Below are 26,314 nucleotides of genomic sequence, written 5' to 3' on the forward strand. Positions count from 1 at the left end.
TAATGAAAATGATTAAAAAGAGTTTCCAGAAGGTCTTTTTTTGTAAAAGTGGGTAAAAATACCCTATTTTGGCGTGTTTGCAAAAATCATCAACTTTACATCAAAATATTGCCGGAGTCACAGTGTCTCAAAGTTGCTGAAATCTTGGAGTCATATAGAAGGCTGCAGTATGGGGTCAAACAGATTACTATATCTCAGCAAGTATTGCATCTGCGAACGTAAAACTTTACCAGTGTTCATTGGGGTCATGTATGAATGTTCACAGAAAATTTCATCGAAATCCATGATGGTCGAGCAGGGCACTTCTCTGAAATCAGACCACTTGACATGGAATGACCCGTGTTTTTGGTGTTCAGTTAGCCCTTTCTGCAGACTTCAGCCTTCTAGTCTTACCCAGGTCTCATTTTTTTTACTTCTCTGCTCCATTTGGTTTGGCTTTGGATGCCATACTTCCATTTTTCTCTTTATTGTGTCATTCACTACTTCTGCACTCCCTGGTGCTTTGGGTGAACTCTTTTGATTTAATCCTTACATTCCTTCCCTACATCTCTCTGGTCTGGATTAATTGGCATATCAGTCCTCTGTGATCAAGTTGTTTTATCCTTCTTAACAGCCTTGGGAATCATTTTCAACTTATATTTTACATTGAAACAGATTTCCATATTCCTTCAGACTTGCAGTTTATAAGTTCTCAGGTCCTTGTTTTTTTTACAGGTATTCACCTTGAACATCTATTCTGTGATTCTCCATGCCTCTTACTTGAGGTGGTTTCACGTAACTTCTGTACCTCGTTCTTGACTTTTGCAGCTATCTACGACAGGTCTGCGATCCTCCCTATTTCAGTTGGTCAACCCCTTGACAAGCCTCTATATCTGCTTCTCTCTTGTCTGGTTGTCTGGACATCAGTGTCTAGGCAGGATAATTTTTGGATTAACTGGCTTGGTTTTTATGTGTAAGCACTATTGCTTTGCTATTCAAAATACAAAAGGTTCCAAGACTGAGTGATACTCTTAAGGGGCGAATGACAGGAAACTACTTTCTTTCTCCGTCTCCGTCTGTTGGTCCGGCTTATGTTGCCTCTGCTGCTTCCTCTGTCCTGCTGTTCCTGTCTGGTCTGTGTCTTGCTGCCTGCTTGAGGGGTTCTCCTGCCACTGCCGGCTGTCGGTAGTGGTCCAAGGGCTCACTGTTCGTGACAGGCACGCAGCGTGACAATTATGTTCTTTAGTTTTGTTGTGTTGCAGAGATCAGGCATTTATGTTGGATCGGTAGGGTATGCCTTTTTAAACAGGTTAGTTTTTAGTGTTTTCCGGAAGTTTGGTAATGCGTTCTACAGTTGTGTGCTTATGTAGGAAAAACTGGACGCGTAAGTTGATTTGTATTTGAGTCCTTTGCAGCTTGGGTAGTGCAGATTTAGATACGTTCGTGTTGATTCAGATGTGTTTCTAGTTGGTAGGTCGATCAAGTCTGTCATGTATCCCGGAGTGCAGAATTTGAAAGCAATGCGTTCTTTGATTGGGAGCCAGTGTAGTTTTTTGCGAAGGGGTTTTGCACTTTCAAATCTCGTTTTTCCGAAGATAAGCCTAGCTGCCGTGTTTTGAGTGGTCTGAAGTTTCTTTAAGGTTTGTTTTTTGCATCCCGCATAAATTCCATTGCAGTAGTCTTCATGGCTTAGTACCATTGATTGTATCAGGTTGCAAAATGTTTTCCTTGGGAAGAATTGTTTCATGCGTTTGAATTTCCACATTGAGTGGAACATTTTCTTTGTTGTGGAGGTCACTTGGCTCTCTAGTGTTAATTTGCGGTCCATTATGATTTCCCTCCTTCACATCACCTTTAATCATGCCAGCAGTCATTTGGATTTCCATCCACCTTTTTAATATATGGGATACATTGGGTCTTGGTTTCCAAGATGGCATTTTTAATCAACGCTTTAAAAAGATGGGGAAAAATACAATGAAAGCAAGCTGGTATAGATATTTCTCCAAGGACAAGCAGGCTGAGTTATTCTCACAACTGGGTCGACGGCTGTGTTTGTCCGGGTACCGGCATTTGCAATAGCAAAAGAAAAAACTTTTGCCAGAGCCTTCTGGTGCACGTGCCGTGACGCACCGCGCATGCGTGGACTGCCTTCCTGCCCGCCGTGCGACCACACTCCTCAGTTTTCTTTCTTCCCTGTGAGGAACAGCAGCACTTTTCTGTGGCTCCTCTTAGTTTCCAGGAAAGAGCCTTCAAAGTTCTGGTGTTTTTTGATTTATTTGTTTTCTTTATTAAAAAAAAAAAAATCATTCCTTTAAACGTTACTTAGTTTAATTTTTCCCCAGTTTGAAGTTTCCTTTGTTTTTCTCAGCGGCCCTTTTTTTGGGCCCCTTGGTCGGGTTTTTCCCTTTTTGTGCCTTTTTTCTTGGCACAGTTGAGCCGTTTGATTTTGAAGGTGCATTTTTCCCTTCCATGTCTTTGAAGACTCCCAGTGACTTCAAACGTTGTACTTGGTGCAACCGGACCATTTTTTTTGTTACATTTGTATCCCGCGTGTTCCCACTCATGGCAGGCTCAATGTGGCTTACATGGGGCAATGGAGGGTTAAGTGACTTGCCCAGAGTCACAAGGAGCTGCCTGTGCCTGAAGTGGGAATCGAACTCAGTTCCTCAGTTCCCCAGGACCAAAGTCCAGGTATAGATGCATATTCTTAGTGTATCCAGTGCCTTGGGCCTGACCATAGCTCGGCTCGTTGTACCCTTTGTCTTCGCATGACGAAGAGGACAAAACTTGCTCGAGAAGTCCAGAGAGAGAAGCTTTTTGGGGCTTGGTCCGGTCCTTTGGCATCAGCATTGGCACCGAGGTCAGCGGAGTCAACATCGAGGGACACATTGACGTCGAGAGTAGAGGTACGCATGGCTGCTGAGAGGCCACGGCATGCTGGGAGCAGTGAGGCATCAAGTCTCCACCTGTCTCAAGGCCTCCTGCTGTGCAAGCCCCCCAGGATCTTCCATCATCAGACCCGACCCCGAGGTGACATGAGGATTCAATGTCGTCCTCGTTGTCATCGAGGAGCCTCGGTGACGTGCATCAAGCGAAGGCTAAGAAGCACCGTTACCGTTCCCCCTCGACACATGGTGCTGGGAGCTCTGGGGCATCGAAGGATTCTGCACCTGAGAAGTGCGGGCGCTAGGAGGACCGCTCCCCCTCCATACAGGAGGTGTCGATGCATCGACTTCCCAGTAGTCTGGTTCCTGCTCCTGAGCCTCAATCAGTTCTGCCACCGAGTGCTCCACCGGCCCTGCAGCCTTTTCCGATGGCAGCTTTCGACGAGTGCATCTGGGCCTTACTTCCAGAGCTTCTGGAAGGACTACTGTGCCAGTCTGCTTTGGCGTTGGGGGTGCTTGTGCCTGCCATGCCGTCTGCTGCAGCTGCGTCTGGCCCTTCACCTGTGGTGAGGTCCCTGACCTCGGTGCCGCTTGTAGCTCCGGTCTTGACTGCCACCCAGGTTGATTTCCCATCGACATCGGTGGAGGAAGCTTCACCGCAGTCCATTCGGGCATTGGCCCCTCAATACCACCATCGAAGATGTCGAAGACATAGAGGCAGGCTCAGTCTCGGATATCTCTGTGGGAAGTGCTTTCCGATACTGAGGAGGAGTGCTCGTGGGAGTCAGAGGAAGATCCCAGGTACTTCTCCTCCGATGAGTCCTTTGGAATTCCCTCTGGCCCTTCCCCTCCACCTGAAAGGAGACTGTCTCCTCCTGAGAGCCTCTCCTTTTCCTCGTTTGTACGGGAAATGGCTGAGGCCATTCCATTCTCTACTGAAGTGGAGGATGAGCCAAGGGCTGAGATGCTCAAGGTCCTGGATTACGTCTTTCCACCTAAGGAGGCAGTAATGGCCCCTTTTCATAAGGTACTCCAGGAAGTCCTTATGCAAAACTGGTCGTTCCCTCTGTCTGGCCTTGTGATCCCTAAGAAGACTGATTCCCAGTATCAGATCCATGGTGAACCTGGGTTGATGAGGTCTCAGTTACCCCACAACTCCATGGTGGTGGACTCCGCTCTCAAGAGAGCCAAGAGTTTATTTATTTATTTATTACATTTGTACCCCGCGTTTTCCCACACATTGCAGGTTCAATGCGGCTTACATAGTAATTTGAAATACAGAGTCTAATAAGGAGAGAAAAAATTTCAAACTGTAATGAAACGTGATAAAGTTGAAGCTTGATAATGAATGATTAGGATAAGGGAGAGTAAACAGGATAGGATAGTATAGGTTGGGGAAATAGGGTAAGGCGGGATATAGTAAAGGAGAGATGGAGAAGAAAGGTTGGGATGAGTAGAGGGAGAATGGGGAGGTGGGGTAAGTAAAGCCAATGATGAGGTCGGTATCAGTGTCAGAACAGAATTGGGAGTGGAGGTTAATAAAATTAGGTTGGGACATTAGAGTAGGCTTCCTTAAAGAGATGAGCTTGCAGCATTTTTGTAAAGGGTAAGTAATCGTTGATTAATCGGATAGATTTTGGTAGTGTATTCCAAAGGTGGCTGCCCAAAAAGGAGAAACTGGATGCGTAGTAGGTCTTGTATTTAATTCCTTGGCAGTTTAGATAAGTTTGTGAGGACAGATCTGTTTCTGCCAGGGAGGCCGGTGGATTCACCATGTAAGATCTTGTGGATCATTGTGTGGACCTTAAAATGTATTCTTTCTTTGATGGGGAGCCAGTGAAGCTTTACTCGAAGAGGTGATGCACTTTCGAATTTTGATTTGCCAAAATCTATGCTTCCATATCATCATGCTGATCAATCCATAGACTGGTTCCGCGTTAGGAGTTACGGATCAAGAAAGGGATCTGGGTGTCGTCGTCGATGATACGCTGAAACCTTCTGCTCAGTGTGCTGCTGCGGCTAGGAAAGCGAATAGAATGTTGGGTGTTATTAGGAAGGGTATGGAGTCCAGGTGTGCGGATGTTATAATGCCGTTGTATCGCTCCATGGTGCGACCGCACCTGGAGTATTGTGTTCAGTACTGGTCTCTGTATCTCAAAAAAGATATAGTAGAATTGGAAAAGGTACAGCGAAGGGCGACGAAAATGATAGTGGGGATGGGACGACTTTCCTATGAAGAGAGGCTGAGAAGGCTAGGGCTTTTCAGCTTGGAGAAGAGACGGCTGAGGGGAGATATGATAGAAGTGTATAAAATAATGAGTGGAATGGATCGGGTGGATGTGAAGCGACTGTTCACGCTATCCAAAAATACTAGGACTAGAGGGCATGAGTTGAAGCTACAGTGTGGTAAATTTAAAACGAATCGGAGAAAATTTTTCTTCACCCAACGTGTAATTAGACTCTGGAATTCGTTGCCGGAGAACGTGGTACGGGCGGTTAGCTTGACGGAGTTTAAAAAGGGGTTAGATAGATTCCTAAAGGACAAGTCCATAGACCGCTATTAAATGGACTTGGAAAAATTCCGCATTTTTAGGTATAACTTGTCTGGAATGTTTTTACGTTTGGGGAGCGTGCCAGGTGCCCTTGACCTGGATTGGCCACTGTCGGTGACAGGATGCTGGGCTAGATGGACCTTTGGTCTTTCCCAGTATGGCACTACTTATGTACTTATGTACTTATGTGTCCATCTACCAGCAGGTGGAGATAGAGAGCAAACTTTTGCCTCCCTATATGTGGTCATGTGCTGCCGGAAACTCCTCAGTATGTTCTCTATCTCAGCAGGTGGTGGTCACACACAGCAGCAGCTCTGGCTAGGCCTCCAAGCCTAATTTTTAGGTTTTGTTGAGTGCCTGGGGTTGAGGGCTCTTCTTGAGCAAGTGCAAACCTGGTGGCGCCAGGTCCCTCCTTTTCTCCCCCCTCCCGCTGGCTCCGTTAAAAAAAAAAAAAAAAAAAAAAAAAAAATTTTGAACGTCCTTAAAGGCGTTTATTTCGACGTTTATTTAAACGTTTATTGCAGCTACTCACTGGGACACCAGGTCGTTACAGCTCGGAGCGGAAAGCAGGTAATTTTTACCTTTTATAGCGGGCAGGGGGTTCCCCGATTTGTCTCCACATGGCCTATGGCGTCGGAGGGCGAGGGCACAAGAGTCGCTCCCCGGATCGCGTGTGCGCTTCTAGAGGGGATTCGGGGGTCTTAAAGTCTGATTCGCCCTTGTTGGGTGACAGTTTCGTGACCGATGTGTGTCCCGGTCCTTCCTCCGGTGTGGCGGTTTTTCCCGCCATAAACGCCCATCCCCCGCGGCTCGCCTCCACCATATTGGCCGGCCACGCGGCTCGGACGGCATCTTCTTGGGCCGCCCTTGAGGTGGGAGACATTGATGCCATGAACGCCCTTAATTTGGGCGACGGCACAAAAGCGGCTAAAGTTAAGCGCCGTTCTTCCCGCGCGGCTCCTTCGCGGAGTGTCGCGCCGGACGCCATCTTGGATGCGCAGCATGTCTCTCCCCCGCTCTTGCGAGCGCCGGTTGAGGGTGCGTCTAGGGCTGTAGCCCAGGCTGCGGAAGTGCACAGTATGGGGGGTTTCTCCCCCGAGTTTGTTTTGCTGCTGCATCAGGCCTTCCTTATGCAAAACGCTGCCCCTGCTCCCTCGTCTGGTAAAGAGGTTGAGGCCCCCGGAGGTAAACGCCCTCGGGTTGATTCCCAGGCCTTGGAGGACTTTGTCTCCTCCGATGTAGATGAGGGCAGCGTATCTGAGTTCTCCCAACGGTCCTTTGCGGATTCCTTGGAGGAGACGGATCCCCGCTCGGATGGAGCGGATGACCCCTCTGCAGCGCGGCTCTTTAGCTCAGAGGATTTGCCCAACCTGTTAATGCAGGTTAAGGCATTTTGAAGATTTCCTCTCCGGAGGACGTCTCTCCCTCAGCCCCTGTTGGCTCTGCCATTATGCTGGGGACGAAGCGCCCGCATAGAACCTTCCACGTGCATGATGCCATGCACACCTTAATTTCGGCTCATTGGGATGTCCCGGAAGCGAGCCTTAAAGTGGCTAGGGCTATGTCCCGCCTCTATCCTTTGCCTGAAAGTGAACGTGAGGCCTATCTGTGGCCTACCGTGGTTTCTTTAATCACTGCGGTGACTAAGAAAACGGCGTTGCCGGTGGAAGGTGGCACGGCCCTAAAGGACGCCCAAGACAGAAGATTGGAGGTGGCCTTAAGGTCGTCCTTTGAGGCGGCTGCTTTAAGTTTGCAGGCCTCAGTTTGCGGCTCCTATGTGGCCAGGGCGTGCCTGACTATGGTGCAGCGGGCTTCCCCCTCGGATCATTCCTTGAGGGCTGATTGGCCGGCCCTAGAATCGGGCTTAGCCTATTTGGCAGACTTGCTGTATGATGGCTTGAGGGCCTCAGCTAAAGGCATGGCTCAGACAATTTCTGCGCGGCAGTGGCTTTGGCTGAAGCATAGGTCTGCTGACCACGCCTCTAAATCCCGCCTGGCTAGATTGCCTTTTAAAGGCAAGCTGCTCTTTGGGGTCGAGCTGGACAAAATCGTGACCGATCTCGGCACGTCTAAGGGCAAGAAGTTACCAGAGGTCAGGGCTCGGGCTAGTGCTCGCCCCGGTACCTCCAGAGGACGGTTTCAGGAAGCTCGTCGGTACCGCCCGGGCAGGTCGGGCTCCTCTGCCCCCTCTTCCTTCAAGAGGAACTTCTCCCCCAAGCAGCATTCCTTTCGCAGAGACCGCCGTCCCGGAGGTGCTCCCTCAGGTCCTCCCCTAGGGTCTCGTACCCAATGACAGGGCCTTGGTCCACGCCCCAGTGCAGATTGGAGGACGGCTGTCCTCGTTTTTGGGCGAGTGGACCACAATAACTTCAGACGCTTGGTTGCTGGAAGTCATCAGAGACGGCTACAAGCTAGAGTTCTGCCGACCCTTAAGAGACGGGTTTGTACTCTCTCCCTGCAAGTCTCCGGTCAAAGCTGTGGCAGTGCAGCAGACCTTGGATAATCTGATCCGCCTGGGTGCGGTCGTTCTGGTGCCAGAAAATCAGCTTGGCAAGGGACATTACTCCATTTACTTTGTGGTACCAAAGAAAGGAGGTTCTGTCCGGCCTATCCTCGACCTCAAAGGGGTCAATCAGGCACGTTCGCATGGAGACCCTCCGCTCTGTTATAGCGGTAGTGAAGGCAGGAGAGTTCCTGGCATCCTTGGACATCAAGGAAGCGTACTTGCATATTCCCATCTGGCCTCCTCATCAACGCTTTCTGCGTTTTGCAGTACTGGGCCGACACTTCCAGTTCAGAGCCCTCCCGTTCGGGTTGGCTACTGCTCCGCGGACCTTCTCCAAAGTAATGGTGGTCATCGCGGCCTTCCTGAGGAAGGAAGGAGTACAAGTCCATCCTTATCTGGACGACTGGTTGATCCGAGCCCCCTCTTATGCAGAGTGCGGCAAAGCTGTGAACCGGGTGGTTGTTCTTTTGAGCTCCCTGGGGTGGATCATCAACTGGGAGGAAAGCCAGCTGCGCCCAACTCAGTCCCTGGAGTATCTGGGAGTTCGATTCGACACCCAAGTGGGCAGAGTGTTCCTGCCAGACAATCGGATTGTCAAGCTTCAGGCTCAGATGGACCAGTTCCTAGTAGCCTCTCCTCTTCGGGCTTGGGACTATGTGCAGCTGTTGGGCTCTATGACGGCCACGATGGAAGTAGTGCCCTGGGCCAGGGCTCATATGAGACCACTACAACACTCTCTGCTGCAGCGCTGGACTCCGATGTCGGAGGATTATGCTGTGCGCCTTCCCTTGGACCCAGCAGTGCGCAAGGCGCTGAGCTGGTGGACGCAGACAGACAAGTTGTCTGCAGGAATGCCTCTGGTGACCCCGGAGTGGATTGTCGTCACGACGGACACATCTTTGTCGGGCTGGGGAGCCCACTGCTTGGGAAGGACAGCGCAGGGGCTCTGGTCTCCTGCAGAGGTAAAGTGGTCTATCAACCTCCTGGAACTCAGAGCCATTCGGTTGGCGCTTTTGGAGTTCATCCCGGTACTGGCGTTGAAGCCTGTATGGGTCCTGTCGGACAATGCCATGGCTGTGGCCTATGTCAACCGCCAGGGAGGTACCAAGAGCGCCCCTCTAGCCAAGGAGGCCATGAATCTATGCCAGTGGGCGGAAGCGAACCTGGAACAGCTGTCAGTGGCCCACATTGCCGGAGTCATGAATGTCAAGGCGGACTTTCTCAGTCGCCATACCTTGGAGCCCGGAGAGTGGCAGCTATCTGCTCAGGCGTTCTTGGACATCACGAAGCGCTGGGGCCAGCCGAGCCTAGATCTGATGGCGTCATCGGCCAATTGCCAAGTGCCGCGCTTTTTCAGCAGAGGACGGGACCCTCGATCCCTGGGAGTAGATTCTCTTCTCCAACAGTGGCCGACACAAGAGCTTCTCTATGTGTTCCCGCCCTGGCCCATGTTGGGCAGGGTGCTAGACCGGGTGGCAAAGCATCCGGGCCGGATAATCCTGGTGGGTCCGGATTGGCCCAGACGTCCCTGGTATGCGGACTTGATCAGGCTCTCAGTGGACGAACCTCTGCGACTGCCAGTGGAGCAGGGCCTGTTACATCAGGGTCCCGTGGTGATGGAGGATCCCTCCCCCTTTGGTCTTACGGCCTGGCTATTGAGCGGCAGAGTCTGAGGAAGAAGGGCTTCTCAGACAAGGTCATCGCCACTCTGCTGAGAGCGAGGAAGCGCTCTACTTCTACTGCTTACAGAAGCAGGTTCACTTTCTCCATTTACTGCTCCAATTTCTTCAGTGCTGGCGTTCCTGCAAGAAGGTCTGGAGAAAGGCCTGTCGCTTAGTTCCCTGGAAGTCCAGGTAGCGGCCCTGGCTTGCTTCAGGGGCCGCCTGAAGGGTGCTTCCCTGGCTTCGCAGCCAGATGTGGTGCGTTTCCTCAAGGGAGTTAATCACCTGCGCCCTCCTCTGCACTAAGTGGTGCCTGCGTGGAATCTCAACCTGGTGCTAAGAGCATTGCAGAAGCCGCCTTTTGAACCCTTGTCGAGGGCATCTCTGAAAGACCTGACGTTGAAAGCAGTCTTTTTGGTGGCTATCACTTCAGCCAGAAGAGTTTCCGAGCTCCAGGCACTCTCTTGTCGAGAGTTTTTTCTGCAGTTCACTGAGGCAGGAGTGACTATTCGCACAGTGCCTTCCTTCCTACCCAAGATTGTTTCTCGCTTCCATGTGAGTCAGCAGCTCTGTCTCCCTTCCTTTCGTAGGGAGGACTACCCAGAAGAGTATTCTGCTCTCAAATGTCTGGATGTGAGACGGGTCATCATCAGATACTTGGAAGTGACCAATGATTTCCGAAAATCGGATCATCTGTTTGTCCTGTTTGCAGGTCCTCGTAAGGGTCTGCAGGCTGCTAAGCCTACAGTGGCAAGATGGGTCAAGGAAGCCATTGCAGCAGCTTATGTGGCCGCGGGGAAGGTGCCGCCTATTCAGTTGAAGGCTCACTCCACTAGAGCTCAGGCGGCCTCGATGGCAGAGGCCGGGTCCTTCTCCTTGGCAGAGATATGCAAGGCGGCAACTTGGGCATCGGCCCATACATTCTTCAGGCATTACCGCTTGACTGTGGCTGCTCGGGCGGAGGCCCGGTTTGGAGCTTCAGTGTTGAGGTCAGGGATTTCAATGTCCCGCCCTGGGTGAGTACTGCTTCGGTACATCCCACCAGTCTATGGATTGATCAGCATGATGATATGGAAGGTAAAATTATGTATCATACCTGATAATTTTCTTTCCATTAATCATAGCTGATCAATCCATAGCCCCTCCCAGATATCTGTACTGTTTATATTCTGGTTGAATTTTAGGTTCAAGTTTAGTCTTCAGTTACTTCAGGAGGACTTCGTGTTCAAGTTTTTTCACTTGGATTCTTCAAGAGTTGAGACGAGTTTGTGTTAGAGTGAGCTGCTGCATTCCTCTCCCCTCCGTTTTACGGGGCTGGATTGAGACTTAAATTCTGCCGGCACTCCCTCCCGCTTCGTGCGGCTGTAGGGCAGCTTTGTACCCCTCCCGCTTCGGCGGTGTTAGGGTCAGTCAGCTCCTCCCGCGGTTGCGGTTGCAGGATAAGCCAGATCCCCCCGCATCGGCGGGGTGGTGTCCCTCCCCCGCTCCGCGGGGATGAGCTGGACGGATTCCCCTCCCCCACTTGTGTGGGGATGAGCTGGGTTAATTCTCCTCCCCTGTTTCGGCGGTGGTGAGCTGGGCAGAGTGTCCCTTTGTGGGTGTAATTCTCTAAGTGCTGAGTCCTGCGGATGGAGCTTTGATATCGACATACTGAGGAGTTTCCGGCAGCACATGACCACATATAGGGAGGCAAAAGTTTGCTCTCTATCTCCACCTGCTGGTAGATGGACACAACCCACCAGTCTATGGATTGATCAGCTATGATTAATGGAAAGAAAATTATCAGGTATGATACATAATTTTACCTTCGGCGCCCCCAGGCAGGGAAGCTAGGACCTTGGATTCTTTTGGGAGAAAGATGTGTCAGGCCACCATGCTTGCTGCCCGTATTCAGTCATACCAGCTCTTCATGAGCATCCACTTGCAGAACTCGGTGCGACAGCTGTCTACTTTGGTCGATGCCCTACTTCTGGAGCAGGCCGAACCCTTTTGCCAGCTGGTCAAGCAGCAGAAGGCGTGCCGTAAATTCTTGGCTAGGGGCGCATACAACACTTTCGATGTAGCATTTAGGATCTCTGTTCAGGGTGTAACAATGCACACGCTCTCATTCCTGCATGTTTCTGACCTGGATTATTCAGTCCAGCAGAGGATCGCAGATGTTCCTTGCCAGGGATGAATCTTTTTGGAGAGCAGGTGGAAGATCTGGTTGATCAGATCAAGAAGCATACTGATGCTATGGCTTCTCTCTCCTGACGGGGCGCCTTCTGCTACATCCTCCTCCACAAGGTTAAACCTCCGTTTATTGAACTTTCCTAGGACTCCAATCTACACTCCACTGGAAATTTTTAAAAGATATCTAATAGAGAACTTGAAATTTTCTAAAGATAACATACCTCCGTTGAATAAAATATATTACCTTCCAAGTCTCACGATATCTGTAAGCATTTGGGGCATCATGGGGGAGGATGAGAGGGAGGGGAATTAAAACACTGAGGATAACAGTTCAGGTTGTATATCCATAAGTAGGAAGTATAATACCAAATGTCAAAGGTTAATTACACATTTTACAACTGTTAAAATAACAATAAAAACTGTTGAAACTAGCAAAGAGGATAGGGGAGGGGTGGGGAGGAAAATGTTTTAAAAAATTTCTTGATGATGGACTATATAAGTTTGTATAAGTTGTGTACAATTTCTTATTTGAATCTTTGTATACTTATATTATCTGGAGGTGTTATTATGAACTGTCATCAATAAAAATGTTGAAATTAAAATATATTACCTTCCAGTAAAAATGGTGAAAGAAGATGAACAAAACATTCAACAGGAGCAACGTGATCTTAATGTATCAGATCTATTAGAATCTTCATTAACAGAAATAACTGAGTGGCAAACTCTCTTGGTATCATTTATATTTCACCAAGACTTGGAATCTGTTAGGAAACTTGCATTGAGGAACTTACAAACCCCATTTTATGGGAAAAGAATCTGGGTGTTCCCAGATGTTACTAAGCAGACTCAAGTTAGGAGAAAAGAGTTTTTGGCACTGCGATCTGCAACTTTAGCCCTGGGAACTTCATTCAACCTGAATTACCCGTGTAAATGTAACATCAAATACTTAGGGGTTAAATATTTTTTTTTTAATTCCTGAACATTTAAAACAATTTATTACTCAGAAAAAGATAATTTAATACATGCTGAGACTAGGCAGTAATGATTAGCCTTGAGCATTAGATCAGAGAGACAGAATAGGAATAAATGGTTTAATTTTGCTAAGCTGTGCTTATTTAAAATATGTTTTTGAATCTCATCTCATCTGAGTATGTGAAGGCTCCAACCCCCACTCTTATTGTGGTCTAATACAAGTTGTATAATTTTTCTTTTATTTTCCTATGGATTTACCACTTTGAATTTATGTACTGTTTTTCTTACTCAAGAGGTAAAATGCTTGTAAAACTTGAAATTGATAAATAATTAAAAAAAAAAAAAAGAGACTCATAGGGCACATGGTCCCCACAGTTCATGTTAAGCGCATGGCACATCTGCACATGAAATCTGCTCAATGGACTCTAGCTTCTCAGTGGCATCAAGCCACAAGGAATCTAGAAGATGTCATCCATGTGTCCACCGACCTTGTGCATTCTCTTCAGTGGTGAATGATTCGATCCAATTTGACCATGAGACGTATATTCCAAATTCCTCAGCTGCAGAAAGAGCTGATGACTGATACATCTCTCCTGTGGTGGGGGACTCATGTAGATGGGCTTCACATTCAAGGAGCCTAGTCCCTCCATAAACAAGTCTTCAAATCAACCTTCTGGAGCTCCGAGCAATATGGAACACTGTAAAGGCTTTCAGAGATCGGCTATCCAACCAAATTATCTTAATTCATACAGACAATCAGGTTGCGATGTACTACACCAACAAGCAGGGGGGCACTGGATCTCAACCTCTGTGTCAGGAAGCCATCCAGATGTGGCATTGGGCTCGCCAGTACGGCATGTTTCTCCAAGCCACTTATCTGGCGGGCGTAAATAACAACCTGGCCGACAGACTGAGCAGGGTAATGCAACCTCACGAGTGGTCGCTGAATATCGGCATAGCCCACGAGATCTTCCGAGTGTGGGGCATCCCCTCAGTGGATCTCTTTGCCACACAACTAAACCACAAAGTCCCTCAATTTTGTTCCAGACTTCAGGCTCATGACAGACTAGCTTCAGATGCCTTTCTCTTACATTGGGGAACGTGCCTTCTGTATGCATATCCTCCCATACCTCTGGTGGGAAAGGTTTTGCTGAAACTCAAGCAAGACCGCAGAACCATGATTCTGATTGTGCCGTACTTGCCACGTCAGATATGGTTCCCTCTTCTTATGGAATTGCCCTCCAAAGAACTGTGGAGATTGGAGTGTTTTTCCAACCCTCATCACTCAGAATGAGGGGTTGCTTCTACATTCCAACCTCCAGTCTCTGGCTCTCACAGCCTGGATGTTGAGAGCCTAGAATTTACTTCCTTGGGTCTTTCGGATGGTGTCTCCCGAGTTTTGCTGGCTTCCAGGAAAGATTCCACCAAGAGGTGTTATTCTTTTAAGTGGAGGAGGTTTGCTGTCTGGTGTGACAGCAAGGCAGTAGATCCCCTTCCTTGTCCTACACAGACCCTTCTTGAATACCTTCTACACTTATCAGAGTCTGGTCTCAAGACCAACTCCGTAAGGGTTTATCTTAGTGCAATTAGTGCTTATCATCAACATGTGGAAGGTAAGCCTATCTCTGGACAGCCTTTAGTTCGCTTCATGAGAGCTTTGCCTTTGCAAAAAGCCCCCAGTCAGAACTCCGCCTGTGATCTCAACGTTGTTCTCACCTAGGTGATGAAAGCTCCTTTTGAGCCACTGAATTCCTGCCATCTGAAGTACTTGACCTGGAAGGTCGTTTTCTTGGTGGCTGTTAATGCACCTTGTAGGGTCAGTGAGCTTCAGGCCCTAGTAGTGGATGCACCTTATACTAAGTTCCATCACAACAGAGTAGTCCTCCGCATGCACCCTAAGTTCCTGCCAAAGGAGGTGTTGGAGTTCCATCTGAACCAGTCATTTGTCTTGTCAACATTTTTTCTTCGTCCTCAGGCCCACCCTGGCGAAAGCAGCTTACAGACCTTGGACTGCAAGAGAGCACTGGCCTTTTACGTGGAGCAGATGAAGCTCTTCAGACAGTCCGCCCAGTTGTTTGTTGCTTTTGATCCCAACAGGAGGGGAGTCGCCATCAGAAAATACACAATCTCCAGTTGGCTAGCAAATTGCATTTTCTTTGCTTATGCCCAAGCTGGGCTGATTCTAGAGGGTCATGTCAGGGCTCATAATGTCAGAGCCATGGCTGCGTCGGTGGCTCACTTGAAGTCAGCCTCCATTGAAGAAATCTGCAAAGTTGCAACGTAGTCTTCAGTCCACACTTTCACATCACACTACTGCCTTGCGCAGGATATCTGACGCGACAATTGATTTGGGAAGTCGGTGCTGCAGAATCTGTTTGGGGTTTAGAATTCAACTCCACCCACCTAGGCCCATTTTTATTCTGTTCCACGCTGCACTCTCAACTAGTTGTATATAGTTTCAGGTTCATCTCTGTTATGTCCACGCCGTTGCGAGGCCCAATTGACCAATGTTTATTGTTTTGAGTGAGCCTGGATGCTAGGGATATCCCACTTTTGAGGATTATTTCCACCTGCTTGTCCTCGGAAAAAGCGAAGATTCTTACCTGTAGCAGGTATTCTCCGAGGACAGCAGGCTGAAAATCCTCACAAAACTCACCTTCCTCCCCTTGGAGTTGTCTTCTCTTTTTCTCTTTACTCTTCACTTAATTGAGTGTGGCTGTGCGGCGGACAGGAAGGCACTTCACGCAAGCGCAGTCGGGCGTGCGGTGCGCTTAGAAGACTCTAGGAAACTGTTTGCTTCTAAATTGCCGGTTCCCATGCCTGCTCGGGACGCCGACCCGCTTGTGAGGATTATCAGCCTACTATCCTTGGAGAATACGTGCTACCGGTAAGTATCTTTGCCTTTTGCTGAAACAATCTTCTCAGCCTCCTCTGCTTTTAGAATCTTCCCCGGGAGCCTTCCTGGCCCCAAAAGACCCAGAGTGTCCTAGGAGGAGCAATAGTTGGTTCTGGACAAGGAGCCAGAATCCTTGGGAGATTTAGACATCCTGGATCTGGAAGCAAAGGATTGTGGGGGTTAGGAAGATACCTTTGCTGCCCCTGAGGATTTGTCTACGGGGGTGGATCCTTCGGTGGCTAGGATCTTCTACAAGGAGGATTTGCAGGAATTGTGCAGGTGCAGTGGGATGTCCCAGATGGCCCTTTCCGGTTGGCTAGCGCCATGGTTTGGCTGTACCCGGTTCTGGAACAAGAGAAGGGACTAGCTTAAGCCTCCGGTGGTAGATGAGGTGGTGTCAGCAGTGGCTAAGAATACGGTGCTGGTGGATGGCGGCACGGCCCTTAAAGACTTGCGAGACCATCGTTTGGAGATGCTATTGAAGAATTTGAAAGTAAGGTGACTGATTTGAAGAAAGTTGCACATGAGGTCAGAGAGATGGTTAAATATTATCTTAGTTAGGCTAGGAGTGGATAAACATGTCCCGCTGCAGTATGTGCAGCCCAAGTCAATCCTTGTGTGTGTGTGAGTGAGACTAACAAGTTAGTTACTTTTTTCATTAAAGGCTTGGTTGAAGAGCCAAGCTTTCACCTGCTTCCTTAAGTAGAGATAGTCTTGTGTTAAGTGGAGCCTTTCAGGCAATGTATTCCACAGTGTGGGGGCTACTCTGGAGAAGGCTCGCTTGCGGGTATCACACTGTGTAATGTCTTTTGGAGAGGGTTTAGTTAGTGAAAGTCCTTGGCAGGACCTTAGTGTCCTTGGCAGTGTGGGGAGGATCATCCTATTATAAACAAGGGAAAGCAATTAACTTCCATTACAAAGATTTAACAGAGAATACCACTTAATGAACCAGCCAGTCCAAGCAGTTTTCATAATATTCAGCAGTAGACATAAAAATATACATAAAGCAATAACCTCCTCATTCTATAACATAGAGTCTACATTAACACTCCAAGGGATAGATTTAGTAATGGGCGCCTGAAGTTAGGTGCCAGGATACAGAGTGGCAAGTGCATATTCTATAACAGTTTCATGTTGAACTGTTGTTATAGAATACTAGTTTAATTACTCATTTTTGCGCCTAATGTTAGGTGCAAGCATTTATGATAGCCAAAGGCTGATGTAAATGCTTGCACCTAAACCATAAACCATATGTATCCAAAATAAAACTAGAATCAATAGCCAATAAGATATTATCAACTTAACAAAAATTATTGTGTAAATGAGAGGAACCTTCAGAATTAGATTACACTCAAGAGTTGGACCTCATACTGAGTGGGTACTTTTAAGGGTGACCTTGTGAGTTATCTTTCATTGGGTTCTCCCGTGTCATTAAATATAATAAAGGTTCCCGAGTGCTTGCTTGTTATAACATAATCCAAAATGTGTATAGAGCTTAAAGTCCCCTTTTCAAAATTGCTTCACAAATATTAATTTTAAAATCACTTATGTGAATGGAGTCACTTATCTGAATTGTAGCCAATTCTAACCAGTTGTATACCCTACAGTACCTTGTAAGTGGAAAACTTTTTTCCTTCAGTTTTGCCTTCAGCTGGATTTGCCTTTCTGAACGTCAGCAATAAAGCCCCCCCCCCCCATTTGTTGAACACCATATGGAAACTTCCTCAGGGGCTAGGGTGATGATTAAAATTAAGTCTCTGTTAATTCCCAAAAAGTGCTAGTGGCTCACAATATGGCTTCTTGACATTTTATATCTCCCGGTGGCTCAGATCCCCATATTTCATGAAAAATGACATCACAGATAAAACCAAAAGATCTTCTTTAAATCAACAAAACTCTTCATTCGAAATATGCTCAAAAGCAATACTATATGTTGTACAACAAGATGGATACCTAGGGGGAAAAATTGCCAAGTAAGCACTGATTAGTAGTTACATGCATAACTGATCTATGTCCCTATTCTGAAAACTGTGTATAATTTCTCTTGCGTGCAACTCCAAAGGGGGCATGGCCAAGGGAGGGGCAATGGGCAGGTCAGAGTTAAGTGTTAAGAAACCAATTAGTTTACACGTGGAACTGACCCTATTCTATAACTCTACACCCAATTGCACGCCTAACTTTAGACACAGTTTATAGAATGAGTGGGCAAGTGTACATGTAGGTTTTAGAATCTAGCATGTACACGCATGACTGTTGTGCACATAAGTGCTAATTGGGTGCTAAGCAGTAGTCAGTATTTCTTTTAAACACAGACTGCCACCTGCCAAATAAGCCTGATATTTAGTGCCAGTTCATGTCCAGACAATGGAGCAGAATATAGGCAGCTGACTAGAGTGTGGCAGGCCACTAGCCCTTATGCTGGTCCTTCCCGATATTTAACTGGGAACCGCATAAATTCTGTGTTCATGTCCTGAGCCCCCCACCCCCTCAGCAAGGTCCAGACCCTCCTCCTATCCTCCTCTCAGTTAGAGTGTTACTGAACTGCTTGATGGTCTAGTGGTGCAATGGGCAGAGCGAACCACATCCACTTCTGCGCCATGCGGCTCCATGGTCAAAATGGCTGCTGCAGTTTCTTGCAGTAGCCTCACTGTACAGAATGTTGTAACTTACATGCTAAAGTGCCACATTTACGTGTATTCAATTATACCTGTTATTGACATGGCTTAATTGAGTGCATCTAAATGATGTCAACTTATGCTAATATTGTGTAATGAATCTGGTACTCCATCCAGACAAAAATTTTAAAGTTCTGTGCAAACATTTTGCAAAATTTGTGCACAAAATTTGCAAATTCTGCAAGTTTATCATAATTTAACAAGTATTACAGCTCCCTTTACACAGATACCATCTATATTTTTTTCCAGCCTCCTTCCAGCACCCATAGATCCATATTTTTTCCAGCCCCCTCCCTTCACCCACATACAGCATCTTTCCACCTCTACCCCCTCACACACATAGAATCCACCTTTTTTTTACAGCCTCCTTCCACATACCCACCCACACACATAGCATCCATCTTTTTTTTTTTTTTTTACAGCCCTGCCTCACACACACCCACACACATAGCATCCATTCTTTTTTTACAGACCCCTCCCTCCACTCACAGCATCCACCTTTATTTTTTTTACAACCCACTCCACCCACCCACATATATCATCCACTTTTTTCAGTTCCCTCCCTGCCTTCACCTACAGGCATCAATATTTTTTTTTAGTCTGTTCTTGCACTCATCCATGAGTTAGGAGCCACACGGGAGTACCTCTTTGGTACAAGAACCCCACTCTTTCCTGCTCTCTGCCGCTTGTCTGGGCTGGTGCCGCCGCTTTTTCCAAATGGCTGCCGAGACCTCCTGCAGCAGTCTCACGAGATTACCATGTGAAGTCATGACGGCCATTTTGAAAAAGTGGCAACACGAGCCAGAGAGCAGTGGCAGCGGGCAGGAAAGAGTAGTGCTCCTTTTTGCCCCCGAAGAGGCCATTGGACCACCAGGGTGTACTCACGTAGGTCTGAGAGAGCGTTGGGGGAACCAACCAGCCTGCCTGCCTTCCTTTGCTGTGGGCTGGGGAGGGGCCCACTGAGGCTTGGGGGTGGGAGGCAGCGGGGAGGCCAGCCATTCATCCTTGGAGTGCAGATTCTGTGTAAAAATGCGGAATTCTGCAGTTGCGCAGAATCCCAGCAGGAGTAATCTGGGTGTCCAGAAGCTGTTACAAAATTAGCACTCAGTGTGCTGCATCTGGCTGCCAGATTTTTGGTGCTCAGTTAAAGAGTTGCCCTCTAAACGCTAACACAGTTCTAAAACTAATAAATTCACACCCTAACAAATATACACCAGATCAGGTCAAATTAACATGTGTTAACACACCTCAGTTTGTTTTGCATCTTATGTAATTGGAGGGTTAAGTGACTTGCTCTAGAATATGTGGAACAGCCCTAGAAGAAGGGGGATTTTGCCCTGACTTCCATGGTTCTTAGTCTGGTGCTTTAACCCCTAGGTTAAAGCCTTCCCCATTCCTGTTACCTACACTGTTACCTACACTGACTACGTAGTCTGTTACCGTTAGATTGTAAGCTCTCTTGAGCAGGGACTGTCCCTCCCCGGGTTTAAACTTGTACAGCGCTGCGTAACCCTGGCAGCGCTATAGAAATGCTAAGTAGTAGTAGTAGTAGTAGGCTACTCCAAAACTCAAATAAATGGAAAAAACTGTAGGGCCTGATTTTCTGTGGCTTCCCCCCACCCCCCCATTCTGTGCTGGTGGGATAAAAGCTGAGACATCCAGTATTTTGTAAAATATTCTGGAAGTGTAAAAGAACGTCACAGTTTCAGACTGTCTAATTAGGTACCCCTTCTAAAGCAGTGGTTCTCAATCCACTTCTCTGCATACACCCAGCCAGTGACGTTTTTAGGATATGCACAATGAATTTGCATGAGATAGACTTCAACACACTGCCTCCTTTGTATGTAAATCTATCTTATGCAAATTTGTAGATATCCTGAGAACTCAACTGACTGGGTTGAGAACCACTGGTCTAAAAGTAGACATGTAGATACATAAACAAGGGCCCTTGAAGATATGATAGATATCTGATTAATGTTAATAGCCATTTCCTTAGCGTCCCTCTGGACCGGCCCAGGATTGGACTGATCGGTTGTGCACTCCTTCCTACAGGTGGAGACTGAGAACTTCTGACTCTAGAAAGCCAATAAGAGCCCTGGCCATGTGACCCTAGATTCAGTAATCTCAGTCTCCAGCAGGTGGAAGGAGGTGAGCCCATAGTTTCTCTCTCTCTCTCTTTCTGTTTCCTTGCTGAAAAAAAAATTATAAGTGTTTCTCTTCTGTTCACCAAGGAACGGTAATTGGAGGCTTTGGTGGAGTTTTCCCAGCCTCAGGGGTGTTACAGTTGGGGGTTCCCGGGTCCTTCCCCCTCTTCCTCACCTATCTCACGAGGTTTTCACAGGGAAGAGCTCTCCCTTCCGGCGGAAAGGTGCTGTAGCTTTAGGGAGAGGCAGCCACATTATAAAAAAAAAAAAAAAGCACAAGAGTTTCTCTTGTTTTCCCCTTGGCACTAAAGAGCAGGTCAGCGCTGTTAGTGCTTACAGTGGTGTGCTTTCCGTTCTCCCTGGTCTTTATTGTGCTAGAGAAGTTTGTTGGGGGGGGGGAAGGGCGTCGGTGCTCCAGCGCGATGTCGGAAAAACTGAAGCGCTGTCTGTCAGTGGCGTGGCATCGGTGTGCTCAACGTTTGCAAATTCTGCATGGTAGTGGACTCAGCAGTGGCCCCCTCTCAGTGCCCCAACCAACCACTATTCAGTTGGCACCCGTGGTCCTGGCTCCCGAGTTGCCAGGACCCTCAGTGTTGGCGGGGAAATCCACCATCGTCGGCGCTGACTTCTGCTAGGACCGGGTGGCTCCAGTTTCTTCTCACACTTCCGGTCCTGCAGTACTCTCCATGGTGTTTTCTGGAGGGATGCAGGAGGGTGGATTTCCCCCTGAGGTTGTCCTCCAGATGTACCAGGCATTTTTATTAAAGAAGTCTGGTGTTGCAGGGTCTCTTGGGGCAGCTCCTGTGGGGGCTCATTCTTCTAGGCCTATAGCGTTGGCTAAGAGACCTAGGGTCACCTGGGCTCCAGAGGAGGACCTGGCTCGGATCTGGATTTGGAAATACCCTCCTTGGAGGAGGAGGAAGGCTTGGCAGAAGGGCTCTTAGAGGATCAGGTCCTCTCTGAGGCCGGCGCAGACCCCTTACCACAGGGTGAGGATCCCTCGCTTGTTTGCATCTTTCATAAGGATGATATTCAGGAACTCATTTCATAGTAACATAGTAAATGTCAGCAGATAAAGACCTGTACGGTCCATCCAGTCTGCCCAACAAGAGAAACTCATTTACATAGTATGTGATAACTTTATATGTACTGTATACCCGAGTTTGATTTGTCCTTGCCTTTCTCAGAGCAGAGACCGTAGAAGTCTACCCAGCACTGTTCTTGTACTAAGTTCTGAAGCTAACGTCTAAGCCCCTTAAAATTTACATTCCAGCCCATTCCTATCTATTCAGTCACAATCAGGGCATATACCGTAAAAGTCTGCCTAGCTCCCATTTTTTTTCCCAATTACTGGTGTCACCATCCAATCTCTGCTAAGATTCTGCAGAACCTTTCCTTCTAAACAGGATTCCTTTGTGTTTATCCCACACAGGATTTCTTTGTGTTTATTTCCTTGGTGGCCTCCACTCTTCACTTTGAAGATGAGCAGCCCACGGTTCCAGAGATCTGTAAGGTGGACCTACCAGTTAAAGGCATCCGGTCCTCTGGGAGGACTTTTCCCATGCATCAGGATATTCGGGATATTATTCAGGCTCAGTGGAATGTGCCTGACTCTCCCTTTCATCTGGCCAGATCCATGGTCCGTCTTTACCCGGTCCCTGATGCTGACAGGTCCCTGCTTAAGGTGCCAGTGGTTGACACGGTTGTCTTGGTGGTCACCAAGCGTAATACGATACCAGTAGATTGTTTATCGTTTATTTATTTATTATACCGTTATTTATTGCATTTGCAAAAACAAAACGGTTTACACTTTATAAATTATATATATAAATCCACACTAACACATATATTGGAAATCCATTAATCAATAGTAAAGCACAGCAAACATAATAATTAATGCTAGAAAGGTGAGTAACAGTTACAATGCTCATTCATACTGCTATTGATCTATGCTACATATCAAAATGTAGTTTAATTAATCTAAAATTCCTTTTATATTATTTCCAAATGTATCATTGAAAAAATATGTTTTTAATTTTTTTCAAAAGTTGATAAATGATTCTTCTAATCTAATGTTTTTTGGAAGACAGTTCCAAAGTGTTGGAGCCAAATAAAAGAAAGCAGATACTCGCATAGATTCCCATCTTGCCCTCCTTAAGGGTGGAATAGTTAGTCTATTGTCTGTGAGTGATCGTAGCGTACGTGACGGCGTGTATGGTATGGTTAAATTAGCTAAATATGATGGTGTTGATGAATGTAATGCTTTATGTGCCAGGGCAAGAATCTTGAATTTTATTCTCAATTCGATGGGGAGCCAGTGAAGCTGATATAGAATCCTATCGTATTTGGATGCTCTGTAGATAACCCGGGCTGCTGTGTTTTGTATCATTTGTAAGCGTTTAAGTTAGCCTTTGTAAGCCCTGCATAGATAGTATTACAATAGTCCAAGCGGGTGATGATGTAGGCATATGTGAGGGTGCATAGCGAATCTTTGTTAATTGAATTTCTAAGAGATCGTGTCTTCCGTAAGTGATAAAAGGATTTTTTTACAACATCAGTGAATGATAATGTTGAATCAATAATGACACCAAGATACTTAAAAGATTTTACTTGTGGTGGTATGGCCCTCCGGGATGTTCAGGATTGTAGTTTGGATGCTCTGGTCAAGACCAGTTTCGATGTTTCTTCTTTGGCAGTACAAGTGGCCATTTGTGGCTCTTTGGTGGCCAGAGCCTGCTTCCGCTGGGCTGAAATAGTCTTGAACAGGACTTCGGATGATCTGTCTTCCATTGATGCAGAGGTAGCCAAGATTGAAATGGGGTCCACTTTTTTGGTGGATGCCTTGTATGATTTGCTGAGGGCTTCCTCTGAGTCCATGGCTTTGGGGGGGGGGGGGGGGGGGCGCGGCTTGTCGCTCCCTTTGGTTGCGGGTTTGGTTGGCGGATGCCAAATCTAAGTTGAGTAAGTTTCCTTTCAGAGGCTCCTTTTTATTTGGTGAGGAATTGGACAAGTTGGTGCATAGTTTGGGTGATACCAAGGTCCCTCATCTACCAGAGGATAAGCCTCGGTCATTTGGTCGTGGCTTGCTGTTGGGACGAGGGTGGATACATGATTTTCATCGTTTTTGGTTCGGCTGTGGGACTCAGGCTCGGAGGTCTAGGTTTTTTCAAAGGACACAGTCCTTTCGGGGCTCCTGCCGTGGGGGTAGGAGCCCCGGCACCTCTTTCCAGTCCCCTTCCTGTCCCTCTCAGTGAAGGAGGTGTGCGGGCCTCTCCTCTGATTCCCGTGGAAGCTCTGCTTTCACAGTTCCTTCAGGGGTGGGCCCGAATCACTACAGATCAGTGGGTGATGGAGGTTATTTGCGATGGGTACGCCTTAGAGTTTGCGTGACCTCTTTCAGATGCCTTTACTACTACTACTACTACTACTACTACTTATCATTTCTATAGCGCTACTAGAAGTACGCAGCGCTATACACTTGAACATGAAGAGACAGTCCCTGCTCGACAGAGCTTACAATCTAATTAGGACAGACAAACAGGACAAACAAGAGATAAGAGAATATTAAAGTGAGGATGATAAAAGAAGGGTTCTGAACAAGTGAATAAGGGTTAGGAGTTAAAAGCAGCCTTTCTGAAGTATCACTGCTGGTCTCGCGTCAGGGCGGGTGCGGTCCGGGATACTCTAGTGAGACTTCTAGATCTTCAGGCTGTTTGCTCAGTTCCTTCCTCAGAGGTCATACAGGGACGTTACTCCATTTGCTTTGTGGTCCCAAAGAAGGAGGGTTCCTTTCGCCCAATTTTAGATCGCAAAGCAGTCAATCGGGCCCTCAGAGTCACCACTTTTCGGATGGAGACCCTCCGGTCGGTTATTGTCGCAGTCTGGTCAGGAGAGTTTCTGACTGCGTTAGACCTGACAGAGGCCTATTTGTACATTCCCATCCGCCTGTGTCACCAGAGGTTCCTTTGGTTTACGATTCTAGGTCAGCACTTCCAGTTTCGGGTGCTTCCTTTTGGTCTGGCCACAGCTCCTTGCACGTTCACCAAGATCATGGTAGTGGTTGCGGCAGCACTCAGAAAGGAAGGCATTTTGGTGCATCCATATCTGGACGACTGGTTAATTCGGGCCAAGTCATAACAGGAGAATTTGCAGATTACGACTCGGGTGGTCCAATTCTTGCAGTCCCTTGGTTGGGTGGTCAACTTTTCTCCAATATAGCATCGGCCAGATGCTTAAGACAAGATTCAATCTGCACAGACATCACATGAAAATAGCCGGTGCCAGTCAAGCCCCCACTCCTGTGGGCCAACATTTTACAAGACCAGATCACTGCACCAGTGATTTCACAGTAAGAATACTGAAAGGTAATTTTAAAACAATACAGGAACGTAAGACCTTTGAAATAAGAATGATTGAATATTTTGACACCCAACAAATAGGACTTAATAAGGATCTGGGGTTTCTAACCCATTATAAACCATGAAGCTGTATTTCTCTGTTTATTTCTCTGTTTATTACCCTCCTGTCACCTACCATCACCCATCCCGTTAGAATATCAATGAAATGCTTTGATGTCCCCATGCATACCCCCACCCTCCCACTCTGTCAGACTGTCAAAGTGATGCTTTGATGTTTCTCTTATATATACTATCTGCCAACACATTTGCTTATTTCCGATCTGACGAAGAAGGGCAACCTTCGAAAGCTAATCAAGAAATGTATTAAGTTATGTCCAATAAAAAAGGTATCATCTTATTTTCTTTTCCATGTTTTATTTTGTTTGATTTATATTGATAACCTTTAAGAGTGGACTAACACGGCTACCACACCTCTCTATTAGGAACTCAAAATTAAGTATTAAAGGTGACAGTGTCTTGCCATACAACTCAGGTTGAGTTGTGTTTGGCCAGGTGGGTCTTGGTCCCCCTATGGCTTTTCGAGCATGTTTTTGGCAGTTCTTTTGTGGCTGCTCCAGTTCCCAGTGGCACAGAAGGTATTCTTTCTCTCTTTCCTGCTTTGTTAGACATATACTGAATCTTGGGTCACATGGCCAGGGCTCTTATTGCTCTCTAGTCAGATGTTCTCAGTATCCACCTGGTGGAAGGAGTGCACAACCCATCAGTCCAATCCTGTGCCGGTCTGGAGGGACTAAAGGAAAGGAAATTAGCAGTAAGACCTAATTTCTCCTTAAATGTAGTTATAAACTGCCCATTATTCAGATAATACAGTCAATGTTTTGTTTAAATACTGGTTTCAAAAACACATCCAGGTATTCAGCACCAGTATTTGGATTGCAGCCAGCAATAAATATCTAGACAAAGTGATGAGTTCTCCTATACAGATAAATATCCAGTTAAAGTTGACAGCCTTTTAGCTGTCCTAATTTTATCTGTTTAAAGGATTAAAACCAGATAATTGGCAACTCTTTCTAAGCACTCTGTCCTGACACTATGCAGATCTTGAAAATTTTCTATTGAATATTCACACAGATTGATATTTAAAAAGTATAGTGATTAGGAATCTGCTGAAAGAAGATTTTTTTGGACATGCACAAACCTGATCCAAGCTAAGTGGCTGTCATAAAATAATTTTCATAGATAAAGTATTAGATGTTTGCATACTACTCATCTGCTTTGTGCTATGGTTAGGATGGGGAGTGTGCAATGATGTATATGTGGTGTTCATACATGATTTGAACTATCAGTTCACTGCTATACACCAAAAAATGAGCACAATCAAATATTATATATAAAAAGGTTTTTACAAATATGCACAATTTTTCTTAATGAAAGTGTGGTTTCTGTACTAGTTTTTCAACTATGCAGATACTGCCAAAGCAGTCTTCAAGCATATACATATACAGGGATATTCA

The 26,314-nt window shown here is 46.8% G+C and overlaps 1 protein-coding gene across 1 annotated transcript in view; it reads left to right on the forward strand.

Moving 5' to 3' along the window:
* The window catches only part of ARHGAP39 (Rho GTPase activating protein 39), a 503,675-nt gene that overhangs the window by 71,765 nt on the left and 405,596 nt on the right, over window positions 1–26,314 (forward strand). The gene's annotated exons all lie outside the window — the stretch shown is intronic.

Source organism: Microcaecilia unicolor, chromosome 1 (assembly GCF_901765095.1).
Source record: "Microcaecilia unicolor chromosome 1, aMicUni1.1, whole genome shotgun sequence".
Lineage (NCBI taxonomy): Eukaryota > Metazoa > Chordata > Amphibia > Gymnophiona > Siphonopidae > Microcaecilia > Microcaecilia unicolor.